We start from the raw sequence: 12,115 nt of genomic DNA, 5'->3' as shown, positions 1-12,115 counted from the left end.
GGGGACAAATTGATACAAGCAGATAAATTAATTCAAGAGCAGTTGCAGCAAGGACACATTGTCACTTCAACTAGTCCATGGAATACACCGATTTTTGTTATTCCAAAAAGTCAAAAAAATGGCGATTATTGCAGGATTTACAAGCGATAAATGCAGTGTTACAATCTATGGGGATTACCCAGCCGGGAATGCCAAATCCTGCAATGATCCCTAAAGAGTGGGAATTACAAGTCATTGATTTAAAAGACTGCTTCTTCGCGATTCCTTTACATCCTGATGATTGTGCACATTTTGCCTTTTCAGTGCCTACTGTAAATAACACCGAGCCTATGCATCGTTATCAGTGGACAGTGCTACCTCAGCGCATGAAGAATAGTCCGACTATCTGTCAGATAGTAGTTGCTGCGGCTATTCAATCGAGCCGAGACACATTTCCAAATGCTATAATATATCATTATATGGATGATATTTTAATTGCAACAGAAACAACACAGTATTTGGAAAGTGTTGTGCAACATCTTGTAAATTCTTTGCACACCTTTGGACTTCAAATTGCTACAGAAAAAATTCAAAAGATGCCGCCCTGGAAATATTTAGGGTGGATTCTTACAGAAAGAACAGTACAGCCTCAATCATTAAAGTTGCACACAGATATACGAACTCTGAACGATGCTCAAAAATTATTAGGAACAATAAACTGGGTATGACCCATGTTAGGTATAAACACAGAGGAAATAAGTAATGTCTTTAACATTCTGAGAGGTGATCCTGATTTAACATCACCACGGATCTTAACTCCAGCTGCCAAGGAAGAGTTAAATTTAGTTTCACAAAAGATATCTACATTACAAGCCTATAGAAGGGACTTAACTTTACCTGTTGATGTCTATGTCATACGAGGTCCAAAACAACCTTTTGCTATTATAGGGCAACATGATAAAGCTGCTCAGAAAATTTTATATTTGGAATGGGCGTTTCTCTCTCACACTTTAAAGAAAACTATTACACAGCCTTTAGAAATGATTGTGACTGTGGTACAAAAAGCACGGTCACGCACTCAGTGTCTCATTGGTTTTGATCCTGATACCTTGTATCTTCCTTTTTCAAAACAAGATTTTGATTACCTTTTTGTTCAATCACAATCACTGCAAATCGCATTGGCTGACTTCACGAACAAAATTTCTTTCTCACTGCCTAAATGTAAGTTACTGCAAAACCTTCACACATTAAACATCAAACCACAGACGATAGTATCAGATACTCCTATTGTTAATGCTCGTACAGTTTTTGTAGATGGCTCTGGAAAAACTGGACAAGGTGTAGTTGCCTGGCTAGATAATGGAGTATGGCAGACATCTGTTGTTCTGTTACAAGGTTCCACACAGTGTGTGGAATTACAGGCTGTTTTACACGTTTTAGCTTTATTTCCATCGGAACCACTCAATATTGTTTCTGATTCAGAATATGTCGTACGTGTTGTACAGCGATTACCAGGATCTTACTTAAAGGAGATAAATGATGAAGACTTATTCAACAAATTTTTGGAATTGCGAACTCATTTAAATAAAAGAGCTTATCCTTTGTTTATTTGTCACATTAGGTCGCACCCTGTGCTGCCAGGACCTTTGACTAAAGGCAATGCCGTGGCTGACTCTTTTACTGTCGGCACAGTGCAATTCCACTCTGCTGCGGCCTCTCATTCCTTTTTTCACCAAAATGCTGCAGCATTGCAAAAGATGTTTTATTTGACAAAAGCACAGGCTAAAGATATAATTCGTTCTTGTCCAGATGATTGTCAAAGAGTTGCTTCTGATGCAGTGAGCATTGGAGTTAACCCACGTGGTTTACATTCTAATGCCATTTGGCAAAGTGATGTTACACATGTATCTGCCTTTGGCTCCTTGAAATTTGTGCATGTTTCTATTGATACCTTTTCCTCTTATATTTGTGCTACTGCTCATTCTGGAGAAAGGGCACGTGATGTACAACGAGATTGGTCACGATGCTTTGCAATTATGGGGGTTCCTCAAACCATTAATACTGACAACGGTCCAGGGTATGTAGCTAAATCTACTCAATTATTTCTGCAACAGTGGCAGGTATCCCATGTGACAGGAATTCCACATTCACCTACTGGACAAGCAATAATTGAGCATGCGCATCATGCTTTAAAGTCCATGTTGCATAAACAAAAAAGGGGGAATATGCCACCACAAGAACAGCTAGATAATGCTATGTTTACTTTGAATTTTTTAAATCGCTCACCAGACTTAATGGCCAGCACAGCGATAGATCAGCATTTTAAAACTCTATTTCACACAGACCTAAAGTACTGTATAAGGATCCTTTCGATGGACCTGGTTGGAATGGACCTGTGGAACTAATCACTTGGGGGCGAGGGTATGCTTGTGTTCTTCTTCCCACAGGAACCAAGCAGATTCCAGCTAAATATGTGAAGCCATATCATGATGTATTGGCTTTGTGTGGCAAGGTTTTGGTAGCAGGGGGGTTTACAAGGGTGACTTCTGTAAGAAGCTGCTGGAAGCTTCCCCTGTGTTCGAGAGAGAGCCTATACCAGCCAGCTCAAAGATGGACCCGCCGCCGGCCAAGGCCGAGCCAATCAGAGATAGTGGTAACGCCTCTGTGATAACATTTTTAAGAAGGAAAAAAGTTGGGACGGACAGAAAACAGCCGCCGGAGAGAGGAGTGAGAACATGTAAGAGAAACATCCCTGCGGACACCAAGGTCAGTGAAGAAGGAGGGGGAGGAGATGCTCCAGGCACCGGAGCAGAGATTCCCCTGCAGCCCGTGGTGAAGACCATGGTGAGGCAGGCTGTCCCCCTGCAGTCCATGGAGGTCCACTGTGGATCAGATATCCACCTGCAGCCTGTGGAGGACCCCACGCCGGAGCAGGCGGGTTCCCGAAGGAGGCTGTGACCCCGCGGGAAGCCCGCGCTGGAGCAGGCTCCTGGCAGGACCTGCGGATCTGTGGAGAGAGGAGCCCACACTGGAGCAGGTTTTCTGGCAGGACTTGTGACCCCGTGGGGGACCCACGCTGGAGCAGTGTGCTCCTGAAGGACTGCACACCGTGGAAAGGACCCATGCTGGAGCAGTTCATGAAGAACTGCAGCCCGTGGGAAGGAGTCACGTTGGAGAAGTTTGTGGAGGACTGTCTCCCATTGGAGGGACCCCACGCTGGAGCAGGGGAAGAGTGTGAGGAGTCCTGCCCCTGAGGAGGATGAAGCGGCAGAAAATAATGTGTGATGAGCATAAACCCCATCCCCGTCCCCCTGTGCCGCTGAGGGGGGTTGGTAGAGAATCCGGGAGTGAAGTTGTGCCTGGGAAGAAGGGAGGGGTGGAGGGAAGGTGTTCTGAGATTTGGTTTTATTTCTCATTACCTTACTCTGGTTGATTTGTAATAAACTGAGTTAATTTTCCCCAAGCTGAGTCTGTTTTGCCCATGACAGTAATTGGTGAATGATCTCTCCTGTCCTTATCTCTACCCACAAGCTCTTATATTTTCTCTCCCCTGTCCAGCTGAGGAGGGGGAGTGATAGAATGGCTTTGGAGGGCATCTGGCTTCCAGCGAGGGTTAACCCATCACACATGAGCTGAGCAATACTGGGGGAGGACGGGCATCAGGCTGTTGCACAGCACAGCTTTGTGCATGAATGGCGCGTGACTGCTGGATGATGACAATATGCCACATGTACAAAGCCCATGAACCAATAGACAGGGTGGCTATGGCTCGTGCAGCGCGCCTGGCCAGCGAGCGCATGCGTCATAGACTCCCTATGTTACAATCGAGGTGTGTTTTGGCACCCGCTGGCCACGTGTGCTGAAACCTGTTCCTCTGCAAATGTATAAATACCAGGATTTTTCCGAAGAGCATCGGGCTGGTGTATGGCGAGGCCAACATTGCCTCCGTGGGGACGCCCACGTAAAGCTGGCACCTACCAATTGCTGGTTTGAGCTTGCGGCGCAAGACGGCACAAGAATATATAGAATCACAAAGATTTGGTGATGATATTTACTTCACATCCTTATGTTTTTGTAGGAGCTCAATTTCGAGCTATCGCTTTACGTAACCATGCTTTTGAAACTAATCAGAATTAACCTTGGTATTTTAGCTGTTTTACTCATAAGACTATATCTGAATTAAGTCTTACAGTAATCATGCCGATATGATGTCGTGCTGAATTGTGGATCCCTGTAAATATGACCAAATCATGGGAAAGGGAATACGGATTAAGTCAATTATCAAGGCTTCTAAAGCGGACAATTAGTCATCTAAAACAATTTATAGGATGGCTCATTGCCTTTATAATATCAGATATCATTATTGCAGCTACTGCTGCCCTTGCTACCACGGCGCTTGTGAAATCCATTCAGACTGCTCACACAATAGCTAATGTATTAGTAAATGTTATGGCTGAAATGAATACCCAGGTACAAATTGATCAACAATACTAGAATGATTGGATGCTTTAGAAGTGTCGTGATTTAACCCCAGGCAGCAACTAAGCACCATGCAGCCGCTCACTCACTCCCCCCCCATCCAGTGGGATGGGGGAGAAAATCGGGAAAAAGAAGTAAAACTCCTGGGTTGAGATAAGAATGGTTTAATAGAACAGAAAAGAAGAAACTAATAATGATAATGATAACACTAATAAAATGACAACAGTAGTAATAAAAGGATTGGAACGTACAAAAGATGCACAGGGCAATTGCTCACCACCCACCAATCAACACCCAGCTAGTCCCTGAGCGGCGATCCCCCACCCCCACTCCCCCCAGTTCATACACTAAATGTGGTGTCACATTGTACGGAATACCCTGTTGGCCAGTTTGGGTCAGGTGCCCTGGCTGTGTCCTGTGCCAACTTCTTCAGACCCTCCAGCTTTCTCGCTGGCTGGGCATGAGAAGCTGAAAAATCCTTGACTTAAGTCTAAACACTACTTAGCAACAACTGAAAACATCAGTGTTATCAACATTCTTCACATACTGAACTCAAAACATAGCACTGTACCAGCTACTAGGAAGACAGTTAACTCTATCCCAGCTGAAACCAGGACAGTATCCACCCCTTATTCTATACCATTGACGTCATGCTCAGTTCCCATACATTTAGTTACATCAGTTACATCCTGGTCAATCATCATTACCTTTCCATCCCTTTGAGACATATGAACAATGATATATTTATTATACAGCGGGGCTTCTTCAGCACGTGCCACCTCCTTCTCTAGCAACATTCCAAAAGCTTTGCCTTCTGGCCAGTCCATAATCACTTCCACAATTCCTGGGTGACTGGGGTTTCCTATGTGAGCCCGTTGTGTGATCAGTGCGATCCACTTACTCCAAGTGGCATCAGCAGCATGATGTGTAGAGGAGACCCTCCCTTTGAACATCCAGCCCAGCACTGGCAGTCAGGGTGCTAAGAGGAGCTGTGTCTCAGTACCAACCACTTCTGAGGCAGCTCGAACTCCTTCATATGCTGCCAATATCTCTTTTACAGTTGGAGTATAGTGAGCCTCAGATTCTCGATATCCTCGACTCCAAAACCCCAGGGGTCAGCCTTGGGTCTCCCCAGGTGCTTTTTGCCAGAGGCTTCAGGTAGGGCCATTCTCCCCAGCTGCAGTATAGAGCACATTTTTAACATCTTGTCCTGTCCGGACTGGTCCAAGGGCTACTGCATGAACAATCTCCTGTTTAATTTGTTCAAAGGCTTGTTGTTGCTCAGGGCCCCATTTAAAAATCATTCTTCTTCCGGGTCACTTGATAGAGAGGGCTTACAATCAAACTGTAATTTGGAATATGCATTCTCCAAAACCCCAGGACACCTAAGAAGGCCTGTGTGTCCTTTTTATTAGTCGGGGCAGACATAGCTGCTATTTTATTAATCACATCCATTGGGATCTGACGACGTCCATCTTTCCATTTCATTCCTAAAGACTGGATCTCCCGTGCAGGTCCCTTGACCTTACTTTCTTTTATGGCAAAACCGGCTTTCAGAAGGATTTGGATTATTTTCTTCCCTTTCTCAAAGACTTCTTCTGCTGTGTTGCCCCATACGATGATGTCATCAATGTATTGCAGGTGTTCCGGAGCTTCACCTTTTTCCAGTGCAGTCTGGATTAGTCCATGGCAAATGGTGGGGCTGTGTTTCCACCCCTGGGGCAATCGATTCCAAGTGTACTGGACACCTCTCCAAGTAAAGGCAAATTGTGGACGACACTCTGCTGCCAGAGGGATTGAGAAAAACGCATTAGCAATGTCAATTGTGGCATACCACTTGGCTGCCTTTGATTACAGTTCGTGTTGAAGTAGTAGCATATCTGGAACGGCAGCACTCAGCGGTGGCGTAACATCATTCAGGCCACGATAGTCAACTGTTAGTCTCCACTCCCCATTAGACTTCCGCACTGGCCATATGGGACTATTAAAGGGTGAGTGAGTCTTGCTGATCACTCCTTGGCTCTCCAGTTGGCGAATCAACTTGTGGATAGGAATCAGAGAGTCTCGGTTGGTGCGATATTGCCGCCGGTGCACCGTCGTGGTAGCAATTGGCACTCGTTGTTCTTCAACCTTCAGCAACCCCACAATCACAGGGTCTTGAGAAAGACCAGGCAGGGTAGACAGCTGTTCAGTGCCTTCCGTCTCCAAGGCAGCTATACCAAAAGCCCATCAATACCCCTTTGGTCCTTAAAATACCCCCTCCTGAGATAGTCTATGCCAAGGATACACGGAGCCTCTGGACCAGTCACAATGGGGTGTTTCTGCCATTCATTCCCAGTTAGGCTTACTTCAGTTTCCAATACAGTTAACTCTTGGGATCCCCCCTGTCACACCAGAAATACAAATGGGTTCTGCCCCTTTATAACTTGATGGCATTAGAGTGCACTGTGCACCGGTGTCTACTAGAGCCTTATACTCCTGTGGGTCTGACGTGCCAGGCCATCGAATCCACACAGTCCAATAGACCCGGTTATCCCTTTCCTCCACCTGGCTGGAGGCAGGGCCCCTCTAATTCTGGTCAGAGTATTCAGTATTCACTTCTCGTAAAATTGGCTCAGAATTCCCTTCAAGAGGATCAGAAATAAGATCAGCCCTTCTACTCTGGAAACTGGAGCGGCATTTTTCCTGGTAGAATCCCCTTTTGTGGTGGTTTTTCCTTGCAGCTCACGTACTCGTGCATTTAGGACCGAGGTAGGTTTTCCGTCCCATTTCCTCATGTCTTCTCCCTGATCACATAGGTAAAACCACAGGGCACCTCGCGGTGTGTACCTTCTGTATTCTCTCTCTTGGGCAGAGGAACGCTCACTCCTAATAGCTGAGACATTGGTCCTTACACGTGTGGAGTAGGACATATCCTCTTTGATTTGTTGGACATCCTGGGACAGCTTCTCCACAGCCGAAATGCAGGCTTGTAGGGAGGAGGAGAGATTTTCTTCGTATTGACAGAGTTGGCGAGCCACTTCCTCCACTGTCGGTGCCTCTTCGTCTTTCCAGGCCATTATTGCCAATGTGTTGGCATAGGACGATGGTGCGCTCCGTACAAACTTCCACCACATGGGTCATGTGCATTGGACTTTGTCTGGATCTTTGGGTAATTGTGGGTTGTCCGGGTCATGATGAATCGTCTCTAGCACAGCTAATTCCCTCAGATATTGGATACCTCTTTCCATGGTGGTCCACTTGCTTGATTGACATATAACATCTTCCTTGAAGGGGTACCTTTCCTTCACACTTGACAGGAGTCGCCTCCAGAGGCTGGGGGCTTGTGTCCCTCTTCCAATTGCCTTGTCAATGCCACCTTCCCTGGCAAGCGATCCCAGCTGCTTGGCTTCCCTACCTTCTAATTCCAAGCTTTTAGCCCCATTGTCCCAGCATCGGCGGAGCCAGGTGATAATATGCTCACCTATACGGCGGCCAAAGTCTTTTCGCATATCCCGCAGCTCATTCAAGGATAGGGACCGGGTTATTACCTCTGGTTCTGCCTCTTCCTCCGGTTCCCATGATGACCCTGGTTCACCTTCATCCTTCGCTAAGCGAACTGATTTTTTTGTATATTTCTTTTTCTGTACGGGGGCAACTGATACTGGTGCAGGTTGGTCCGCTGGTTCAGTTGCAGTATTGCTCACCGGGTTTTGGATAACCGCAGTGTCTGTCACCGAGGTTTGGGTAGCAGCAGTGCTCGTCGCCAGGGCTGGAGGGGTCACAGTGCTAGTTGCCAATGTTTGGGTAGCTGCTGTGCTCGTTGCCGCGGCTGGAGGGGTTGCTGAGGCCTGTTGCTGAGGTTTGGGTAGCCCGAGTTCTCGTCGCCGGGGCTGGAAGGGTCGCGGTGCCTGTCGCCAAGGTCTGGGTGCCTGCAATGCTCATTGCCAGGGTTTGGGTGGCCACAGTGCTCATCGTTTTGTTGTTAGGTCCAGAGACTTTCTCTTCCCCTTGAGGGTACTGAGTGGTGTCGAACAGGGCTCGATAGGCATGGGCCAGGCCCCAGCACATTGCAGTGATTTGTATCTCTCTGGAGCTGCCAGGGTGACAGCATACCTTTTCCAAATATTTTACTAGTTCTTCTGGATTCTGCACTTGTTCAGGGGTGAATTTCCAAAACATTGGAGGTGCCCACTTTTCTAGGTACTTGCCCATACTACCCCACACACCCTGCCACTCATAATTATCCAGCCTTGGGGCACATCTCTGGGTGACCTTCTTAAATAGTTGTTTAACCTTAAACAAGAGCTGAAGCACATTCAGGAGCATGATGATTCCTAGCAGTAGGGCTAGGACCGTGCTGGTCCCAACATCCCAGGAGTATTCAAATTGTTCAAAATTCTCAAACACCATTGTAAGTGGACTGAAGGAGAAAGGAGAGGGGAAGAAAGGTACCCCACCCACAGACTGGTTTTCCAAGGAGGAAAGGTAAATGGTATAATTATTAATAGTTTCCCACAGATGGCTCCCGCAGTATAAAGGTGACAATGCTGAGTGCAAATACCGGATTAATCCCACAACCAATGACTTTATCATACCATAAACCAGTGTTATACAATACATCAAAGCGAAAACCTTAATCCACCTCCCATGGATGATAAGCAGCAGAAGAGGAACTACATACAGCAAGCGAGGTGATACATAACAGAACTTTAAAAACCAGAGCAACAACTCTAAGAACACATAAATCAACATAATGACCAGCGACTATTAGACCAATATAATGAATGCTTAGAACAAATTTGTTTTTACAAGCTCTGGTTAGGTTTGTCGTTATCTCAACCCTTCGTGCCCCACGTTGGGCGCCAAAAGGGACTGTCGTGGTTTAACCCCAGCCAGCAACTAAGCACCACGCAGCCGCTCACTCACTCCCCCCCCATCCAGTGGGATGGGGGAGAAAATCGGGAAAAAGAAGTAAATCTCGTGGGTTGAGATAAGAACAGTTTAATACAACAGAAAAGAAGAAACTAATAATGATAATGATAACACTAATAAAATTACAACAGTAGTAATAAAAGGATTGGAATGTACAAATAATGCGCAGGGCAATTGCTCACCACCCGCCAACCGACACCCAGCTAGTCCCCCAACGGTGATTCCCCGCCCCCACTTCCCAGTTCCTAAACTAGATGGGACGTCACATTGTATGGAATACACCATTGGCCACTTTGGGTCAGGTGCCCTGGCTGTGTTCCCTCCCAACTTCTTGTGCCCCTCCAGCTTTCTTGCTGGCTGGGCATGAGAAGCTGAAAAATCCTTGACTTTAGTCTAAACACTACTGAGCAACAACTGAAAACATCAGTGTTATTAACATTCTTCGCATACTGAACTCAAAACATAGCACTGTACCAGCTACTAGGAAGACGGTTAACTCTATCCCAGCTGAAACCAGGACAAGAAGCAGTGGTAATTTGGCTTGGGTGTATTGGGTTTGTGTGGCAAGGTTTTGGTATCGGGGGGTTACAGGGGTGGCTTCTGTGGGGGCTGCTGGAGGTTTTCCCCTGTGTCTGATAGAGCTAATGCCGGCTGGCTCCAAGATGGACCTGCCGTTGGCCAAAGCCAAGCCAATAAGTGACAGTGGTAGCACCCCTGTGCACAAAAAAAAAAAAAAAAAAGAAAAAAAAAAAGAAAGAAAGAAGAAGGAGAGAGAGAGGAAGAGACAGAAAAAATAATAACAACAAACGGCTGGAGAGGGGGAAAAGAAATGCGGTTGCAGAACACACAGAAATGGCAGCTGAAGAGTGAGAACATGTAAGAGAAACAATCCTGCAGACACCAAGGTCAGTAAAAAGGAGGGGGAGGAGATGTTCCAGGCGCCGGAGCAGATTCCCCTGCAGCCCATGGTGAAGACCATGGTGAGGCAGGCTGTCCCCCTGCAGCCCATGGAGGTCCACGGTGGAGCAGATATCCACCTGCAGCCCGTGGAGGACCCCACGCTGGAGCAGGTGGATGCCTGAAGGAGGCTGTGACCCTGTGGGAAGCCCGCGCTGGAGCAGGATCCTGGCAGGACCTGCGGATCTGTGGAGAGAGAAGCCCAAGGAGCGGGTTTTCTGGAAGGACCTATGACCCTGTGGGGGATCCATGCTGGAGCAGTATGCTCCTGAAGGACTGCATGCCGTGGAATGGACCCATGCTGAAGATCTTCATGGAGGACTGTCTCCCATGGGAGAGATCCCACGCTGGAACAGGGGAAGAGTGTGATGAGTGCTGCCACTGAGGAGGATGAAGCGACAGAGATAATGTGTGATGAACTGACCGCAAACCTCATTTCCTGTCCCCTGTCCAGCTGTGGAGGAGAGAGTGATAGAATAGCTATGGTGGGTGCCTGGTGTCCAGCCAGGATCAACCCATCACATAGAGAAAGACAAAGTGCATTATAAAATAGAATGAAATTACATTGCAATTGGGAATTTCAAAAACAAGGACTCTGTGTAACTCCTTTACAACGGAATGAATGCGTATGTGATTGGAATTAGGTGAAGGCGCATTTGCAAGGTGCATTTGCTACTAATATTGCAGGAGAGATCTAAGACCTTGCACAGATATTACAAGATTAAATGGGAAATATATGAAATTAGCAGAATAAGGTGTTTTTCAAAGAATTGTCTAATAGTGTTAAATGCTTAAATCCAAAAACATGGTTTGAAGGTTTAAATCTGTGTATCTGAATTTGTATCGCTGTTGGAGGGTTATTAATCATTTGTGTGTTTGCAGCAATCAGAATCATCTGAGGAGCAGTACGAGGATTGCGTCGGTTCGAAGCTAGAGTCCTCGCTGCCTTCCTCGTGAATCTGATGTTCCTAAACAAAAAATGGGAAGATGTGGGAGCAGCTCGGAACACCTGGCATTTGTTTTCAAGAGCGACCATTAGAATTTGTTGTGCTGCATGTTTGCCAAGCCTTTGAAGAACTAGTTTCACATGGTCAGGTTGGAGGATGGCCTTGTGTAGGCCTGGGAAGATGTGGCTGAAGACAGTCACGAGTATGTCTATGGAATGTTTTTATCTTTAACTGTTCTGAGGACTGGCAAACATCCCAGCTGGGCCAGGTATGCCCTCCTGTGTTAGTAGTATTGGCTGTGTGCTGTTAGTACTTTCTGGATCTTTGTTGAAACATATATAAGTTGGATTCTTTTGTGAAATAAAGGGAATCTTGCACAGAGAGCTTGAGCGCTTGACTGAGTCTCCGCATCACTGATGTTTTCACTTGTTGCTAAGTAATGTTTAGTCTAAAGTCAAGAATTTTTCAGCTTCTCATGCCCAGCCAACAAGAAGGCTGGAGGGGCAGTGTCACGTCCCAATTTCTCAGGACAATGACTCAGGTTTGCTGATTCTCAGGTCAGGATTAAGGTGAAATGACACCAGGGATCCTTTAACTCACAAAACTCAATTTCTATTTCCTCACAACAAGAATTGTCATGAAACTATGTCAGTAAACTGTGTAACATGTGCTAACCATACATCACCAAACATATACTACAGGCCTTGCTTATTTGGGAATCGGTCCAGGGAAGACAATAAGGAGAGCCCTCCCATTGAGTCACAAGGTTCAGAGTGGACCCCCTTGCTTTTCTAGACTCCTTCTCAGAGAGGAGCCTAGGGGCAGCTGGATCCACTCCT

General features: G+C 46.4%; 1 long non-coding RNA gene across 1 annotated transcript; it reads left to right on the top strand.

Annotated features, from left to right (window-relative positions):
- Window positions 1-10,378: 10,378 nt before the first annotated feature.
- On the top strand, window positions 10,379-11,659 carry LOC138683650 (uncharacterized). The gene is made up of 2 exons (XR_011323071.1): window positions 10,379-10,814; window positions 11,212-11,659. It is a non-coding gene; the product is annotated as an uncharacterized lncRNA (long non-coding RNA).
- Window positions 11,660-12,115: the final 456 nt, after the last annotated feature.

The sequence above is a fragment of the Haliaeetus albicilla genome, chromosome W, assembly GCF_947461875.1.
Source record: "Haliaeetus albicilla chromosome W, bHalAlb1.1, whole genome shotgun sequence".
Taxonomy (NCBI): domain Eukaryota; kingdom Metazoa; phylum Chordata; class Aves; order Accipitriformes; family Accipitridae; genus Haliaeetus; species Haliaeetus albicilla.
Note: the sequence above shows the minus strand (reverse complement) of the source record. Positions and strands in the feature narration are given on the sequence as shown.